Raw genomic sequence first — 17,789 nt, forward strand, 5'->3', positions numbered from 1 at the left:
TGCGTAGCTGAAGGACCATCCCAGCTATAGGTGGGGCTTCCTGGTGGCACTACAACCAGCTGACATCAGCGGCCCCGAAACTATAGGCAGCCCCAAAACTACAGGCACAGGAAGATAACAGCGGGCCATAAAAAGAAATGGCCAGTTACTGATACCAGCCTGGAAGGTACCAGGTGAGCTGCCCACAGGGAGTAACATTGGCAGAGAAGTATTTACGCTATGTACTTAAGCTACCATAAAAACTACTGACTGTTTGGATGCCACTACTTCAGAGTTAGTATGTAGAATTGACGTCTGGTAGCCTGTAACACTACATGTATACGTATTAGCAGCACAGAGAGATCTACCCGTTTTTGGTCTAGTATCTTATCCTTGAGGCAGGGTTCTAACAATGTTGAGTTGCTCAGAGAGCTGATCCAGGCGAAAACTACCTCTGCCAAGACAAAATTAATTTTATTAGATTGCAAAAATACATACATACGAGTTTTATTACCTCTCATCTGACTGGCTGCACAGCTCCTTAAGCCCTGGTGTTGACTCAGGGAAGTGGGCAGGGAATCAGGCCTGAGGGCAGAAGGCAGAACCTAGCAGAAGTCAGAAGTGAGGACTAAAGGTGATCATGCAATCACATTCTCAGTTGTCAAGAGTTTAACTGTGTCATAGCATGCTGGGATTTCATAAAGGTCAATTATCCTTGTAAAAGATGGAGCGAGAATACAGTCAAATGTTAAGCCATTTAATATTTATGGAAATCTGTAAAAGCACAGGCACACCAAAATGAACTATTAAACCTTTAAAATGAACTATTTTCTCATTTTCTAACAGAACTTCAATAATAGTATGGTTTAGTCAGGCCTTAGAAAAATAACAAACAGCTTAATCCAAGCAAAAACTTAGTGGGAAGCTTCAGAATGAATCTTCTGGTGAAGCTGAGATCGGCAATTATATCTGAATATCATAATACCAGCTGCTGAGGAGGGAAAGATGAAAACTAACAGGACTGCCTGAAGGACCAAGAATAATGCAAATGTGGCATTAGAACATCTAGAACATCCATGGAGATAAAGCATCTGAGGTATGCAAAAGCTTATCTGGTTTGCTAGAAAAGGGAAAAAAATCTTTCTATGTAACTCACATAACTGACCCAGCCTGTCTTCTCTAAGCATGTGTCATCTCCAGAGGATGCTTTGCTAAATCTGTATAAACTCTCTCCTGGCTAGTGATAATGAAATTCCCTTTAGTTATCTGGACTTCATCTGGTCAGTCCCCAAAACCATAATGCATTTATTTTTCTAAGGCATCCAATAGTAAGAAATAAGGGCACATCTGTACATAATACAGCTCAGTGATGCAGAAAAGAAGTAGATAAGCTCAAATAAATCAACAGGGAGCTTTTGCATTCTTCTGTAGTGAATGGAGCAGCAAAATAAACATTTAAAAGTTAAACAATGTCCCTAAGCATTTAAATAGCTTAAAGTGAATCCTCTTCTGAAGGGGAGAATAAAAACAAACTTTCAGTAACTGCTCTCAGCAAGACATCTTCAGCCCATCTATCAAACTCACACAGCAGTTTTAAACCAGACGAGATTAACAGATCTCAAATCAGCAGGTTTTTCCTCCACAAGGTATGTTTTCTATTTATGGATAATTTTTTATTTCCTCCTTGCATGCACAGAGCTAACCCCCTGCAGCTTGTTTGTATTGCAACTCACTTCCCCAAAAACTTCTTCACACAGCCCTCTTGCTTCCTTCTATAACTTCTAGATCTATGCACATATAAATGTGATATTGGTAAACACATGCACAGGTGTATTTATTTCCCCATCCCCTACTTTTCCAATAATCCTCAGCAGCTGTGAATGACACTTCCAGCAAACGGATCTCTACTGTTTCCAACATGTCTTCATACTGCCCTGTAATCTCAGAAATAAGAAAAACACTAGACAGGAAACTTTAAGGTTAAAAACGTACTGCTCAAGCTACCTTTTCTTTGTTCATTTGGTATTCTACAGACATACATATATATATATACATATATATAAACATGCATTATTAATTTATGCCTCCCCAGTACTTACAGTATTTTATAGGTGGAGCAAGCAGTTTACATATGGCACTGAGTGGAGTGTAGGGGAGAACACCCACATCAGAGGACAGCCACAAAGATGCTCAGAGGGCTGCCCACCTTTTCTGTGAAGACAGGCTGAGAGAGTTGGGGTTGTTCAACCTTGTAGCAGCCTTCCAGTATCTAAAGGGGGCCTATCAGACATCTGGAGAGGGACTTTTTACAAGGGTAAGCAGTGACAAGACAAGGAGGAATGGCTTTAAAATGAAAGAGGGTAGGTTTAGATTAGATAATGGGAAGAAAATCTTCACTATGAGGGTGGTGAGACACTCGAACAGGCTACCCAGAGAAGTTGTGGCTGCCCCATCCCTGGCAGCCTTCAAGGCCAGGCTGGATGGGGCTTTGAGCAACCTTCTCTAGTGGAAGGTGCCCCTGCCCATGGCAGGGGGGTTGGAACTGGATGAGCTTTAAGGTCCCTTCCAACCTAAGCCATTCTATGATTTTATGCCATCCTGACTTCAGTTTGCCAAAAGCCTGAGCAGTTTTAAGCTGTGCACTGTGTTGGATGGACAGTAAAGAGTAAAACAGGACAGGGGGAAGAAAGTTAACAGTTTCTTTGAGAAAGGACCTACCAGACTTAATATATTTTTACCACAAGAAGAAATAAATAAGTGGACTTGTTCTGCATGTTACAGGTTGATTGGAGGGGTTTGTGAATTTTAGTGGTTAATTCTTGCAATAGATTTTCTTGAATGTCATGAAAATGCAACAGACTTTTTGACTTCTGTGAACATTACCAATTTCCAACAGCTATGGGCCCTCCCAAATCTCTTCTAGTGTTGCTGATGGGGTTTAGCTCAATAAATTGTGGACAGCCATTAAAGTAGAGAAAAAATCAGTACCGTAATTGAAATGAGCAAGTTCTTCTCATGTTTTGTAGAACTATTCAAGTAAGACACAGCATCAGTGTCTGAAGTTTACTATATTACTGCTGTAGATGTGCAATAAAATCTTGCCTTCGGCCACTAGTAAATTTGAAATTCTTTTCACCGCAAATTCTGTGGTGAAATGTCAGATATAGAGTCCTCAGTCACACTTACTTGTGTGTGTCTAGCTATTTCAAGCAAGAATTTATATACATAAATACATATATTTATAGATACATATACGTACTTATGAAAGAATACGCAATAGCATCATTTCCTGAATCAGAAGTATGAGAAGCTGTATGAAAACATGCAGTTTTAATACTGAGCAGCTGCAGTGTTTTCATATTAATAGGTTGGTTGCAAGCTACAGGAGCACTTCCACCAGGACAGTGTCTCAGGAAGAGGGAAGAAATACATAATTTGTTCTAGCTGGCTTTCCCTAATTCTATTTTCTAGGAATTAACTGAACAAGTGCAGAAAAGGTACCTAAGAGCCATATACATGACAACATAAGAAATTCCAGAAATGTCTCTAGGTTTCTGTATGCATGTTACTTTCCTGATTCAAACCTAATGATAGTAATTGAACTGATTTTTACCATCAAGGATTTGATCAGCATATAATGCTACTGCTTAGACAAACCAAGATTCCTGCAGATGAGACATTACAATTCAGTTAGACCTTGTAGATAATGCTGTCGGTATTGGTCAGCATCAGTCTCTGCTGTGGTAGAATTTACCATGTAGGTGAGGTATCTGCTGCAGTGGATGCTGAAGACTAATACTCTGGACTCTGAATTTCATATAGTTTTGCAAAGACACTGATGTACTTATGCAAGTACTTTGATGACTATGCTGACCTTCTCAGATTGTGGCACCTGAGAAAGAACATGGAAACCATTTTAGAGATTTTATAAATGTGTGCATACAAGTTATCGACTTAATTTATGGCCAAAGGCTCTTCCGTGAGGTTATTTCAAAGGCACACTGATATTTTACCAAATTACTCATCATTCAGGGCTATAGTATATGCATCATTTATTAAAATTTCAGTTTCCCTGGATAATCTACTTGGTCTTTTCATTTTTCATCTGTCTTTCCTTAAAAGAGACCTGGAGAGTATAAAGGTAAGGCACTACTTTTAAGTAGCACGTTTTAAAAAACAACAGGAAAAAAACCTTTATGTTTCAGATACGGCCATAGCACTAACACTGCTAAACTGGGGAGCTGAAAAGCCTCCTGCTGCAACCTTTTATTAATATTCAACCTTGATCTCTCTGCATACTTTGTGGCTTACTTGGAAGCCTTGATACCTACAGGATCTTTGAAATATTTTTATTTTATATATATATATATGTATATATATATATAAATTGTTCATAGCAACTGTGCTTTAGTATAACACAAACAAATATATCTCAGTGATACTGTTAGGCAAATAAAAGATGACACTGTTCCCAGAGCAGAACTTCTTGAGCTCTCTCTGTGTTGGCCTCCATTCCACTGTAGTGTCTTTTTGCAGTCAGCACAGGATGAATTTCACCCCTCAGAGAGTTTCCAACCAATCTCATTTCTGTCAACCTCTCTGAAAGATGGAGAACAGTGGATGGATGCCTTAGATGAATTTGAACTAAATCACAAGGAAGATAGATGTTGTTAACTGGGTTTCTTCTGCTGCTGAAAGCTGATGTCTCAGCTGTGTACTAATGGAAATTCTTGTCAGCACAGATGGTTTGTTTTGACCATACTATGTCATTTAAATGTTATAATAGAAATTGGATTGGTTTTTGGCAGCAGCCAGCTTTCAGAGGGCACTGAGATAGTTATAATTGATACTAAAAATGGCAACAAAACTCAGCAATCTGCTGTGTAGGTGATACTGCAAGACACATGAAAGCTTGCCTGAAACAACCCACCACATCTGTTGGCATGCTGTAATGCAGCAGTGGCACGTTTTAAATTTGCTCTGAGGTGAGAAAACTTGATGTAAACAACTGCTTGCATTTGTCAACATCTACCTCTCAATGTGTATTGATCACTGGAAGCCTGAAAAATAAAGCCACTGTGTAGTGCACATGTTTCAGCTGCAGCTCCAGCAAAGAGTGTTTTCTCGTCCCAGGCAGAGGACAGCAGGCACTTTCTTTCAGTCTGAAATGGCTTCATTTGCCATGGAGTAAACACATCTGAGCCTTCCTGCAGCAAGAGCAGAGGAGGACGGGGCTGGGGTGGCAGATGTCACCTTCTGGGTCCTCGAGGAGGTGACATACGGGGCATGTGTCCTGCTCACTCCACTCACAGGGTGGATGGAAACTCTACTGAGAGATACTGTTGCCTCCACTGATGTGATATGATAAATTCTTATGCTGGTTTTTTTCTGTTCAAATCTGCCTGTGGCCTTATTTACTAATGCCAGTTACCCTGGATGGATGCCCAGCAAGGAAAAATTGGCACCAGATCATCAGAGGAGGAAATGAGATGTACCGTCAGTAGCTGTGTCTTTCTGTTGTTAAGTTTTTCAAGTATTTTCAGGTGTTACACTGCTTGTACAGGACCCTGGGGAATGCTATGGGAAGTTACCGGAGCACATATGATTTTATAACCCTTCTCCAGGTGCATTTTTACAAAATGGAGTCAGGGATAGATGGCGTCAGGAGAACAAGCTCAGCGGCTGAGGCTTACTTGGAGGCCTTTATGCAAGAAGCTGACAGTAGGAGACAGCACGTGGTACTTGGTGTCTGTTCTTGTGCAGGATGGTACAGGAATGGAGGAAGGTACCTAAACCACTTCGACAAAACTTTCCTGCTCCATGGGCAGCCTCCAAAACCAGCTGCGACTTTGCCTTCATCTGTGCTTCCCAAGAATGAAAATAAAAATCATTGCAACAGGAAAGGAAATCTTTCAAAGTAATGGAAAGTAACCTTTCAAAGCCCCAGGAGCATAAATATGCACCAACACTGTATTATGCCTTAAAATTTTTATGGAACTTGAAATGTCCATGGAGCCTACAATGACCTCACAAAAATACCAAATCCCTTTAAAGCTAAGGACATTAATGAAACTGTGACCCAGAAAACCATTTCTATTGATTTTTGTTTCTCTCGCCTGCTTTTGCTGTAAACATGCTTCTCATTCAGAAGACTTACTTTTAACCCGTGTTTGCACCATTATCTGGACATATAGGGAGGAGAAACTGATAGGATATGGAATAGTGCAGGGGAGGAAGCAGCAGTATGTGAAGAGCAAGAGAGGTGATGTGAGCTATATGCTTGCATTTTTTCAGAGCAACAAGCGTGTTGATTTTTTAATACATCATTATCCTTGATTTAAGTTCCCTAGGGAAAACACTAACAGCTGAGAGGAAACAGTGAGACATGGCAGCACCACCTGGCACACACAGCATGGGAGCATGCAGCAGTGCCAAGCATGACTTCTCTCTGTCTGAACTGCAAAGTCCCCAGCCTCTGTGGGTATGCAGTGGGCTGTGCAAGTCACACACTGGCCAGTGGAGGGTTAGGGCAGGTTATAGGGGCTGTTAGCCATGTACCACAATACGCAGAGGAGGTGCAAGGTAGGGAGATGGGAGCTTAATGTCCAGGTCAGAGGCCAGTTAGCTCTGCCACTGTGCGAGGCCCAGAGGACTGCGCCATTGCTCAAAGCCCCATCCAACCTGGCCTTGAAGGCTGCCAGGGATGGGGCAGCCACAGCTTCTCTGGGCACCCTGTGCCAGTGTCTCACCACCCTCACAGTACAGAACTTTTTTCTAATATCTAATCTAAGATGTTAGGAAATCTAACTTGCTGAAAGGTATTTTGGTTTTCCCTATGAACCCTGTACCTTCTGCGTAGGATTTGCCCATGTTGTAAAACTGAGAAGGTCAGTCACTGCTGGTCTCTAAACCGTTTATTGCCTAGCACAATTGCCATGGGTTGGGTGGCCCTCAGGTTTCTCAGCAGTTAAGTAGCCTGTGCAATCAAGTCAAGATTTTAAATTCTTTTAGATCCTTTTAAAACATCACTATTAAAACACCTCTCAAACACAGAGCTCAGATTTAAAGTGTGCACATACACACAAAAAAGCTTCAGCTTCTATGTAACCCAATAATTCCTTGCTCAGCACATTCATACAAGGACAGCAGAGACAGTATTTCTCAGCCTCTCCCTTTTTTATGATCATTATACAACAAGGTAATTAAGGTCACCTGAGGTCATCATTCTTTAACTGGGTTCTCAGCCCTGACAACAGAAACTTGTGTCTGATCTTTGGTTTACAGGAGGATTTTTGATCTTGTTTCCACCCACCGCTACCGCTCCTGTGTGTTGGCAGCTCATTTTTGTTAAACTCTGGGGGCTGTAACATTGTTCCTTCGCAAGGCTGAACTCTCAGCAAGACTGCCCAGAAAGCAGCCATGTGGTACAAAGTAGTTCAAAGAATTTAGTATCAATAATTAAATACAAGACCTATACACACCAGTTGCAAGCTTAGTCTTTGCTGTATTTCCACTGACATTTGACTGCTGAATTCCACTACCATAACATTTTTTTCTTAAAAGCCTGGACTATTTGAAGTAGCAATGAAAAACGAATTGAAAAAGGAGGGATAAAACAGGCCAAGAAGAACGACATGGTCACCTTCCAGGACAGCAAGTCTAGTCAGGTATCATGAATCACAGAGACAGAAATTACAGCCGTGCTTTAAGCTGCCATCATGGACTTTCCTTTACAAGCATTTGGGTAACAACATCAACAGATGTGGAATTTGGGGTTTCAGCTACCAGGATGACTAATGCAAATAAATCAGCGCAGCAAAGTAGGTCACGGAGTCCCCACCTCGCCTGCTGCTCCCAGACTCACAACACGCTTGCTCTCTTCTGCTTTAATTTCACGTGTTAGTCCAGCACTTGCAACTATTTCATTATTTCAAATAACTCTCTGGCATTTTATATGGAGTTTATTTCTCTTACTTCTTCATTTCAGTCAGTGGATTAAGGTGCACAACAAATGGTTTTACACTGATAAGCAGAAGAGCCTTAATTAAAATGCCAGTTAAAATAGTAGCAGAATTACAGGGACCATTCTCTCTGAGCAATGGGCATTCACAGCTGAAGATAATGATTAAATTCCTGCAAAAAATGTTCTTTATTTTAAACTATCAACCAGCAAAGTACTCAGAATGTATAAATTAGACTCCCCTAGAAAACAACATTCTGCACAAATAAGTTATTCTAGTGGCAACTAGAATTGTGAGGGGATGTGTCACTTCCCCATTTTGTGAAATTTAATAAAAACGCCACCAGAGATAATGGGCCATAAACAGAACTTAGATTTTTTTGTTCAGTTAGTATTGCCTCATCTAATGCAAACTATTTTGTGTCAAAATACAATCTTACTTAATCTTCAGGAGGCATTTAAATAACTTACCAAGTAATAATGACGCAGATGTACTGATATAGACTGTAAACTAAGAGCTGTTTATTAGTTTGTACCTGTGCACTTGTTTGCAATCCTTCTGTAATCCTAGTTGATCTTTAACCACTGTGGTGATAAAACCAGAGCATCACAGAGCAATGACCAACTGAATTAGCAACTTCTGACACTTCAGCTGTGCTCCTACTTAAGAAGTGCATTGCAAAAGTCATTGCACATCCCACCGAATACAGTTTAAACAGCTGATATGCTGCTCTGAGTCCAGCAGACCTGGGGCCAGTGCACGTCCCTCAGTGTTGTTACAGCAATACAATCCCTACTGGGTTACAGCAGCCCAGGTATAAGATGGCTGAGGTCTGTCCTGAGTGTAGCTGAAACCCAGATCACACCAGCTCGTCACCAGCTAACCCTGACAGGGTCCCTCAGGCTGCTGCTGCCCTCAGAGCTGTACCAGTACTGTTACACTCCGCAGGTATTGCTGTTACCCATCGGCAATGTGAGCTCAACTTGAAAGAGCAGCTCCAGGCTAGAACTTGGGCTTCATCCACAGACCGTGTTGGTTTTTCTGTTTTGGGTACACACAGCCTTTTATCTTTCCAGTTCATTGAGAGAATTCCCTTATTTGTGAGTATATTATTGTACTGTGCATTACAATAATGACAATGATAAAAATGTCACACTTAAGTCAATGATGTCATTAAAAATCCATGTCAGACCCTCACTGCTTGATAATGAATAAACATATAGATAGATAAATCAGAGAATTATAGAATGGTTTAGGTTGGAAGGGACATTAAAGATCATCTAGTTCCAGCTGCCCTACCATGGGCAGGTACACCTACCACTAGACCAGGCTGATCAAAGCCCCATCCAAAATAGCCTGGTTGGACTATTTCAAATAACAGATGAAAATATAAGTTTATTTAAGTTCTTTGCTTGTTCAACTAAATACTGATACAAAATTCCTAAAGCCATCTGTAAATTTGACTAAGCCAAGCAGTGGTAGAGTGGGGAATCTGGCACTTAGATCTACGTTCAGACATTACAGACCACGCTGTCCTGGCCTTCAGCATCAATCAAAAATTGGAACTGCAGAAAGCTAACTTGAAAGTTAACTTGATAGTAACCTACTAGTTAAAAAAACCCACAATGGTGTGCAGCTACAGCTTCACACCTACAGCTATTGCCACCTACAGGTAGGTATTCTTCTCTTCCTTCATCATGAAAAATAATGCAGTGAAACATGCTGTCCTGGCACTATACTCTGATAAATTCAATTGCTACCATGTAATTCACTAAAGACGTAACATCATCACGTTTCTGGGTACAAGCTACAATCTACTGAAAGATTCAATAAAGTGCTACTCACTTGAACGAGAAAAATGCTAAGAAAAAAAAAACAAACCAGTGGCAGAAAGGCTAAAAATATAAATTCTGTTTAGTTAGACAAAAAAAGACTTGCTCTATACGATCAAGAACTATTTTAGTAGTTAGCTCGTTTCTGCAGACAGTAAAATCCCATAGAGGATATGCTCAATGGTGCGCCCCAGGCAGTGAAGCATGCCAGTGTTCAGGTTCCTTTGGGGCAGCAAAAATCCTACAGCCAAAGCTAGCTCAGGTCTCTGCTGAATGAGGAATTAGCAGGTTTGGTAACCCTGAGCTGCAGCTGAGAACACAAAGTGCACAGCAAGGATGGGGCTGGCTGTCTTCACTGCCTTGTCTAAAAGGGGCAGCAACAACCTTCGCCTTTTAAAGGTACACTTGGACAGTGCAGAGTGGCTTCTGAGCAAGTTCTCTAAACTTTAAACATTTTTTGCTTCATTTGGAAATACATTTACTTTTAATAAAAAGGTAATTTAATAATCATTTTTAGTGGTGACTACAGTAATTGTTGCTTAGACTGATCATCATGTACAAATAAGTCAATCACAAAGGTTTCCAAATGAATCGTAGAATCATAGAATGGTTTGGGCTGGAAAGGACCTTAAGATCATCTAGTTCCAACTTCCCTGCCATGGGCAGGAACACCTCACGCTAGACCATGTTACCCAAAGCTCTCTCCAACCTGGCTTTGAACGCTACCAAGGATGGAGCATTTACCACTTCTTTGGACAACCTGTTCCAGTGTCTCACCACCTGCACAGTAAAGAATTCCTTCCTTGTATCTAACCTGAACTTCCCCTGTGTAAGTTTAAACACATTACCCCTTCTCCTATCACTACAGTCCCTGATGAAGAGTACTTTTCTGTTATCCCTATAGGCCCCCTTTGGACACTGGAAGGCTGCTATGAGGTCTCCACGCAGCCTTCTCTTCTCCAGGCTGAACAGCCCCAACTTCCTCAGCCTGTCTTCATACAGGAGGTGCTCCAGTCCCCTGATCATCCTCGTGGCCCTCCTCTGGACTTGTTCCAGCAGTTCCATGTCCTTTTTATGTTGAGGACACCAGAACTGCACACAATACTCCAGGTGAGGTCTCACAAGAGCAGAGTAGAGGGGCAGGATCACCTCCTTCGACCTGCTGGTCACGCTCCTTTTGATGCAGCCCAGGATATGTTTGGCTTCCTGAGCTGCAAGTGCACACTGGAGCCGGCTCATGTTCATTTTCTCATTGACCAGCACCCCCAAGTCCTTCTCTGCAGGACTGCTCTGAATCTCTTTTCTGCCCAATCTGTAGCTGTGCCTGGGATTACTCCACCCAGGTGTAGGACCTTGCACTTGGCATGGTTAAACTTCATAAGGTTGGCATCAGCCCACCTCACAAGCGTGTCAAGGTCCATCTGGATGGCATCCCTTCCCTCCAGCATATCAACCAAACCACACAGCTTGGTGTCATCGGCAAACTTGCTGAGGGCGCACTCAATCTCACTGTCCATGTCACCAACAAAGATGTTGAACAAGACCAGTCCCAACATTGATCCCTGAGGGACACCACTCGTTACCCACCTCCTGCTGGACACTGAGCCGTTGATCGCAACTCTGCGTGTGGCCATCCAGCCAGTTCTTTATCCACCGAGTGGTCCATCCATCAAATTTATGTCCCTTCAATTTACAGACAAGGATGTCATGTGGGATAGTGTTGAAAGCTTTGCACAAGTCCAGGTAGATAATGTCAGCTGCTTTGCCCCTATCTATCAGTTCTGTAGCCCCATCATAGAAGGCCACCAAACTGGTCAGGCAGGATTTGCCCCCAGTGAAGCCATGGAAATACTTGGTCTTACAATCTCGTTTTAATAGTGTTTCCCAGATTTACACAGGTGGATGGGTTCAAGTACTGACAGAGATGAGTAGTGTTGTCTGGAAAGGTGAATATTCAGTACAGCCACAGATTTATCTTCACCATTGCTGCCCCACATCATATTAATAGTCTGTATATTCCCAACATTATCAGCAGCACTAAATCACTGTGACTAACACTGCAGCTATAGCTGAGGCTGTAATTATTTCAGAGTCAGAAAGCCATAATCTATCTACTCTGAAAACAAAATTATTTAGCATATGTAAGTATACAGAATACAAATGCTGCTGATATACCTTGGTCTTTCATGTTAATGGATCACTTCAATCCAAATGCAGATTTTTCTTTTGGTATGCCTTTTGTCATGTTTATGTACATTAAAAATACAAGCTGATAAATGAAACAACCATCACTTAAATACCACATACTAGGTAAACCCAATTGGATGTGAAGCTCCATGCAATAAGGTACAAAAGAGGTGTATATTACTACCCTGGGCATCTCCAAAATCCTACCTGTTCAGGAGAGCCAGGTTTACACTATATAAAGAGAAACTACAGACATTTCTTGCTAGAAGTACCTGCTTTTCAATGTTCTACATTTAAGGTAAATGGCCAAGTTTGAACTTTACCAGGCTGAGGCCCCTTTACTAGGTTTCAAAGAGGTACTGAAAAAACTATTTCCTTTTCCTAATTTTCTCACACTTTCACTCAACAATATTTAGTGCACAGCTGAGTTCTAGCTATGTCTCCTCTTTTGCATGGGGTCTTTCCATGGCACAACAAAGGACAGGTTGTTTTTCAACAGCAGAAGTAGGGAGGAAAACAGGAAAAAATTATATATGCAAGAATCACCCTTAAAGCAATTATCTCTGGTTTTGTAATTAACTACATTTCAACCTGATGATATCTAATTAATCCGAAACTTCAACTGAGTGGTCAGGAAATGTCTCAGAGCACAAAACATACAACCTTTGAACAGACATAAACAGCATGGAAAAGCACTCATCTGAATCAGGAGATGCTCACAAACCACCGCAAATCTCACAGTGGGGACAGCACCCTGGCTAAAGCAGGGCAGTGTGATAGCCAAACAGCTATAGGCCATTTCATCCCTAGAAAATAACACTTGTTTGAGAAATGATGGTACATCTTTCTGAAGTAGTATGAAGCCACTGATCAAGGAACCCACCACATGTTAGAAGAGACACATCCTCTGCGCCACATGAGAAGGGCCACACAACCGACGGGGATGGGGAGGGCAGGCCTGGGAGCTGATGGCTATGCTGACAATGGCACCGGTTTGGTAGCTCTGAGAAGACAACATAGAGAGTCGGGAAAGCCCTGGCATTTTAAAATCAAGTGAAAAAGACCTTTTGAAGTGCCCCTGGAAGCCAAGCCAGAAGATGGAATTTTTATCCAAGTGGCTAGGACCTCTAAGGTTCTCCTGCACAGGCTCTGACAAAGATTAGTTTTGGCTTTGATATTAATACACACATGAGAAACAACCAATATATCTTCACATGTTGAATAATCCAAGCAAATAAAACCACATTGTTCAAGCAATAATGTCTACAGTGGTGTTTAGAGGCTTATGCTGGTACAGTGACTTCTTGCTCTGGTAATTCTGGTGTTTCATTCCAAGTGAAAGAACAAGATTTTTTTACAAAGAGCTAATATACTCTTGAAAACACTAGGTAAACTGACTTCACTAAACTAAGCAAACAGTTTTGCCTCTGACTTCAGTGATGCTTCCACGCATCTTCCCTCATACTGTAATAGGAATGTTTCCTACCTTCTATGCAGATAAAATCTCGTCAAAATGCCCTGTGTCAACATGAAAGGAAAGTAGAAGTGCTATTAAAATTTACACTAAAATATAACACAGTTTCACTTCCATGTTTGTCCAAAAACGTAAAGCATTTAACCTTTAAAATAAAACCCTCTTAATTAGAAACGACAAATTTACCACGACAAGTGCAAGGTCCTACACCTGGGTTGGAGCAATCCCAGGCACAGCTACAGACTGGGCAAAGAAGAGATTCAGAGCGGCCCTGCAGAGAAGGACTTGGGGGTGCTGGTCGATGAGAAAATGAACATGAGCCGGCTCCAGTGTGCGCTCGCAGCCCAGAAAGCCAACCGTATCCTGGGCTGCATCAAAAGGAGCGTGACCAGCAGGTCGAAGGAGGTGATCCTGCCCCTCTACTCTGCTCTTGTGAGACCTCACCTGGAGTATTGTGTGCAGTTCTGGTGTCCTCAACATAAAAAGGACATGGAACTGTTGGAACAAGTCCAGAGGAGGGCCACGAGGATGCTCAGGGGACTGGAGCACCTCCCGTATGAAGACAGGCTGAGGAAGTTGGGGCTGTTCAGCCTGGAGAAGAGAAGGCTGCGTGGGGACCTCATAGCAGCCTTCCAGTATCTGAAGGGGGCCTATAGGGATGCTGGGGAGGGACTCTTTCTTCATCAGGGACTGTAGTAACAGGACAAGGGGTAATGGGTTAAAACTTAAACAGGGGAAGTTTAGATTGGATATAAGGAGGAAATTCTTTCCTGTTAGGGTGGTGAGGCACTGGAATGGGTTGCCCAGGGAGGTTGTGAGTGCTCCATCCCTGGCAGTGTTCAAGGCCAGGTTGGATGAAGCCTTGGGTGAGATGGTTTAGTGTGTGGTGTCCCTGCCCATGGCAGGGGGATTGGAACTAGATGACTTTGAGGTCCTTTCCAACCCTAACTATTCTATGATTCTATAAATGTGAACCAGAAACAGAACACTCACTGGGAGTATGCACAGAAGGGTTTTTTTGATCAAGAACATTTTTTACACATAGTGTCCAAATTGTCTAAATTTTTAAATGGAATTACAGTATTTTAGGGACAACATTGCAAAGTCTAAGTCATACCATCAAAATAACTTAAGAATTTAAGGGCTGGATCCTTAAAATTACTCAAGTACAAACCTCTTTCAGAGTTGATCTGTTTAATTCAATAGGAATTAAAGCTCTGACTCATTAGTAGATATAGATGAGCTTAGGAAAGCTTAGAAGAATTTTCAGTCCCAACAATCTGCCCATTTTAGATGTCTCCCTCTCTCTTTACAGAGCCAGCTTAGTTGCTGGTAAAGTAGATGCTGTATCACTCTGGCATATTAACATAAAGTGGTATCAACTTTTCTCTTTCCCAGTGCACCCAACTTATGATTTAAGCAGATCTGCAACTGTTCTATGATTAGCTGAGGAGTCCCAGCATCAGGAGCAGAACTCTTTGAAGAAGAACAGAGTGAAAAACTTGGGGCCAGGATTGCTGCAACAGACTCAGTATAAGCTGTCTCTGTTTGCGAGCCATAATCTTTAAGCACTCAAATAGGAACCTGAGTTTAATTGCAATTAACAGACTCTCCCTAGTATCTATGTCTTTTTTGTTAAAGATGAGAATTAAACCAGCTGAAAACAAAAGGTTATCTGTATCTTGTTGGCAAACACAGACATGACTTGTACTTTTAATTCACTGTTTTTTGTTTTACAGCAGGTCATTACTCATTAATTGCTAAGCTGCTGGCAGATTCCTTGACATTTGCGATGAAACGTCAATCTGGATTTAATAAAGAGCTCCAGAGGAAAGAAGTTATAATTCTTTTGCATAAAAGTCTGCCAAATCAATAGCATTGTGCAGACTGACATCATGATAGGCAGTAGCTTGAGACAGCAGTCCGTTTTTTAATCAGGGTGATATAATACAGCTATTGTTGGGCATGGCATGTAACTACAGCATGGCCAAGTTCAAGGTGGGCAAGGTAAGCAGGAAGAAGTGAGAGGATTTCCACAGGTATGTTTTCATCTGTGGACACAGAAGTTCTTTTGTTGGGTTTACATGTACATCTAGAAGGACTATCTACAATAGAAGGAGATGCAGGTTCAGGGAGTTCTAGCTTTCCAATTCATTGTCATTCAGAACAACTAAGAAATCTGACTAGCATCAGATCTGAACATACAGTTTGTTAACTTTATGTTGTCCAATAATTGTAGTTTTCTTTCTTTTCTCTCTCTCCTTCTCCAACACAAGAGCACCATTCCTGCTTCCACATTAACACGAACTTCACACTGCAAAGTAAATTATATATTTAGCTTCAGTTGCATCTGACTGAATCCATTTTATTTTCCTTGCCCACTCCCAATTCAGACAGTGCAGCAAACATGCTCCTTTTTGTAGCTCGGAGCACAAGAGCTCACTTGGATGGGGTTAGCACCATGTCCTGTTCCTTTGCTTTGCTGGCCCTCACAGAGCAGGCACCCACCTCCAGCAGCGCCCATTGGGAATAGCATCTGACATGAGAGCAGAGTAAGGGGCTCAGACACATGCCTCCAGCTCTGAAATGAGACACACTAACTGGTGTCTTGTATACTGACTAAGCACAATTAGCTCTTTCAAGCAGGTAATTTATCTTGGAGCAATGAAAACAAACCTTGTTTACTCTACAACATACATCCCATGGCAGAAACATCAGACAGCAGACACTCAGGCTCAACTGAAAACAAACCTGGCAGAAAGATGAAAGAAACTATGACAACCTGCTCTATGCTGGGCTTTGGGCAGGGAAAGTTGGCGAAAGGGCTGTGCTGCTTTTGCAACTGACTGGAGTATGCTGATCACCCAGAATAAAGCCCAACAAGAGTAAATAGAAAGGTTGATTTCAAAAAGCTCTAGGTTAAGCCTCTGCAATCTTGCTTAGAAGGCAAGTTCAGCCACAATACCTGAAGGAGTATGAGACATACACCATCCACCTGGAGTAGGAATCGAGCTTGTGGAGACAGGATTTCAACACAGCATAATGAACTCTGAAAAAAAACTAAGTATGCTCAAGGAGGAGGAAAAGGAAAACTCTGAAAACTGCTTCCAAGATAATGTCTTCCCACCGTGACCCCTCAGACAGTGAACTTTTGCTGAACCAAGTAACTGGATTCCACCAGAAGTATCATCAATCACATGTTGCTATAAGAAATTGACTATTTCTAGAAAATGAGATTTAAAATTCAACACAGTAGAACTACAGACTCTAAAGCCAAATGACTTTCACGGCGGGGTGTATTGAATATTTTAAAATTTGGGAACTGAAAAGGGTTTTGTGGAAATGTCCTCTAAAATTGCACATTTGAAGGTAGCAGCAAGATGCACTAGAAGTAGTAAGGCATGTAATTGCCTCATAAAGGAAATCACTTTTATAAAACTTGACAATAAACATCCCACTTAATTTACAGGTAATGATCAGTATTTGACACGTGTGCTGAGTCCTTGAATAACAAACTTGTCTGCAGCCTGTGAAACCACGAAGGAAGAAAATCTGTGTCATCCTAGTTTGTTGTGTCTTGGTACACGCAGAGATGAAGCATATGCCATTTTGGGGTATATCTGAAGTGACAAAGCAGGTACCTTCTTTGGCTTTGTGATACCTTCAACAGCTGAGCTACTGCCTTAGCAATCAATCATGTCTCTTTCCTAGCTGTCCAAAAAGCTTCCTGCTGAATGTGGCCCCCTACTTACTGAATAGGCCTCTCATCCCTCAACTGCTTGAAATGGGATAATTGCTGTTAAACAAAATGGGGATTTAATGGGTTAAACTTAATGTGTGCAAAGGTTTTCAGGATCAAGTCTAGGAACACCTGCGCTACTGAGACAGGTGAGATAGAACTCAATTCACTGTCAAGAGCTAATAAGTAGATCAGGTGAGAGCAAATAACAAGTTACACACAGTTATGGCTGGAAAAATTATTCTCCATGTACAGGTTAGAATAAAAGCTTGATTTGATTTCATTTGGGCCAGTGGAGTTTTAATGGCTGGAAGTACAGTTAAATAATGCTGATTAGCCATATATACAAGCACTCTACACCTGCAAAAAGCTCTTCAATAGTTGGATACAGTGAGTTATTCTACACAGTATTCTTGTGTTGTATGCATTAGTCTCATTTTTTAGCAATGGAAATTGAGGTCTTTAGATGAGACACCCCAAATTACAGACAATTATCCTATTTGCAGATGGCTTACCAATAGGCATGTGATGAGTCAGTGACAAAATTCAGCTGCAAATCTTTGAATCTGTGACTTGGGTTCTTGTCTGGTGAAAAAATCCCTTCCCTGTTTCTGCTA

General features: G+C 41.6%; 1 protein-coding gene across 5 annotated transcripts in view; it reads right to left on the reverse strand.

Moving 5' to 3' along the window:
* Nucleotides 1–17,789, reverse strand: part of TMCC3 (transmembrane and coiled-coil domain family 3) — a 100,352-nt gene that overhangs the window by 58,681 nt on the left and 23,882 nt on the right. For 2 of the 5 annotated variants that reach the window (XM_065670478.1, XM_065670489.1), the window contains one exon: nt 17,688–17,786. The exons of 2 other annotated variants lie outside the window; for them this stretch is intronic. The gene's annotated coding sequence lies outside the window, so the exon portion shown is untranslated. Of the gene's footprint in view, nt 1–11,359; nt 11,448–17,687; nt 17,787–17,789 lie in introns of those variants that run through there. One more of the 5 variants, XM_065670522.1, reaches the window with a different exon arrangement.

Source organism: Lathamus discolor, chromosome 1 (assembly GCF_037157495.1).
Source record: "Lathamus discolor isolate bLatDis1 chromosome 1, bLatDis1.hap1, whole genome shotgun sequence".
Lineage (NCBI taxonomy): Eukaryota > Metazoa > Chordata > Aves > Psittaciformes > Psittacidae > Lathamus > Lathamus discolor.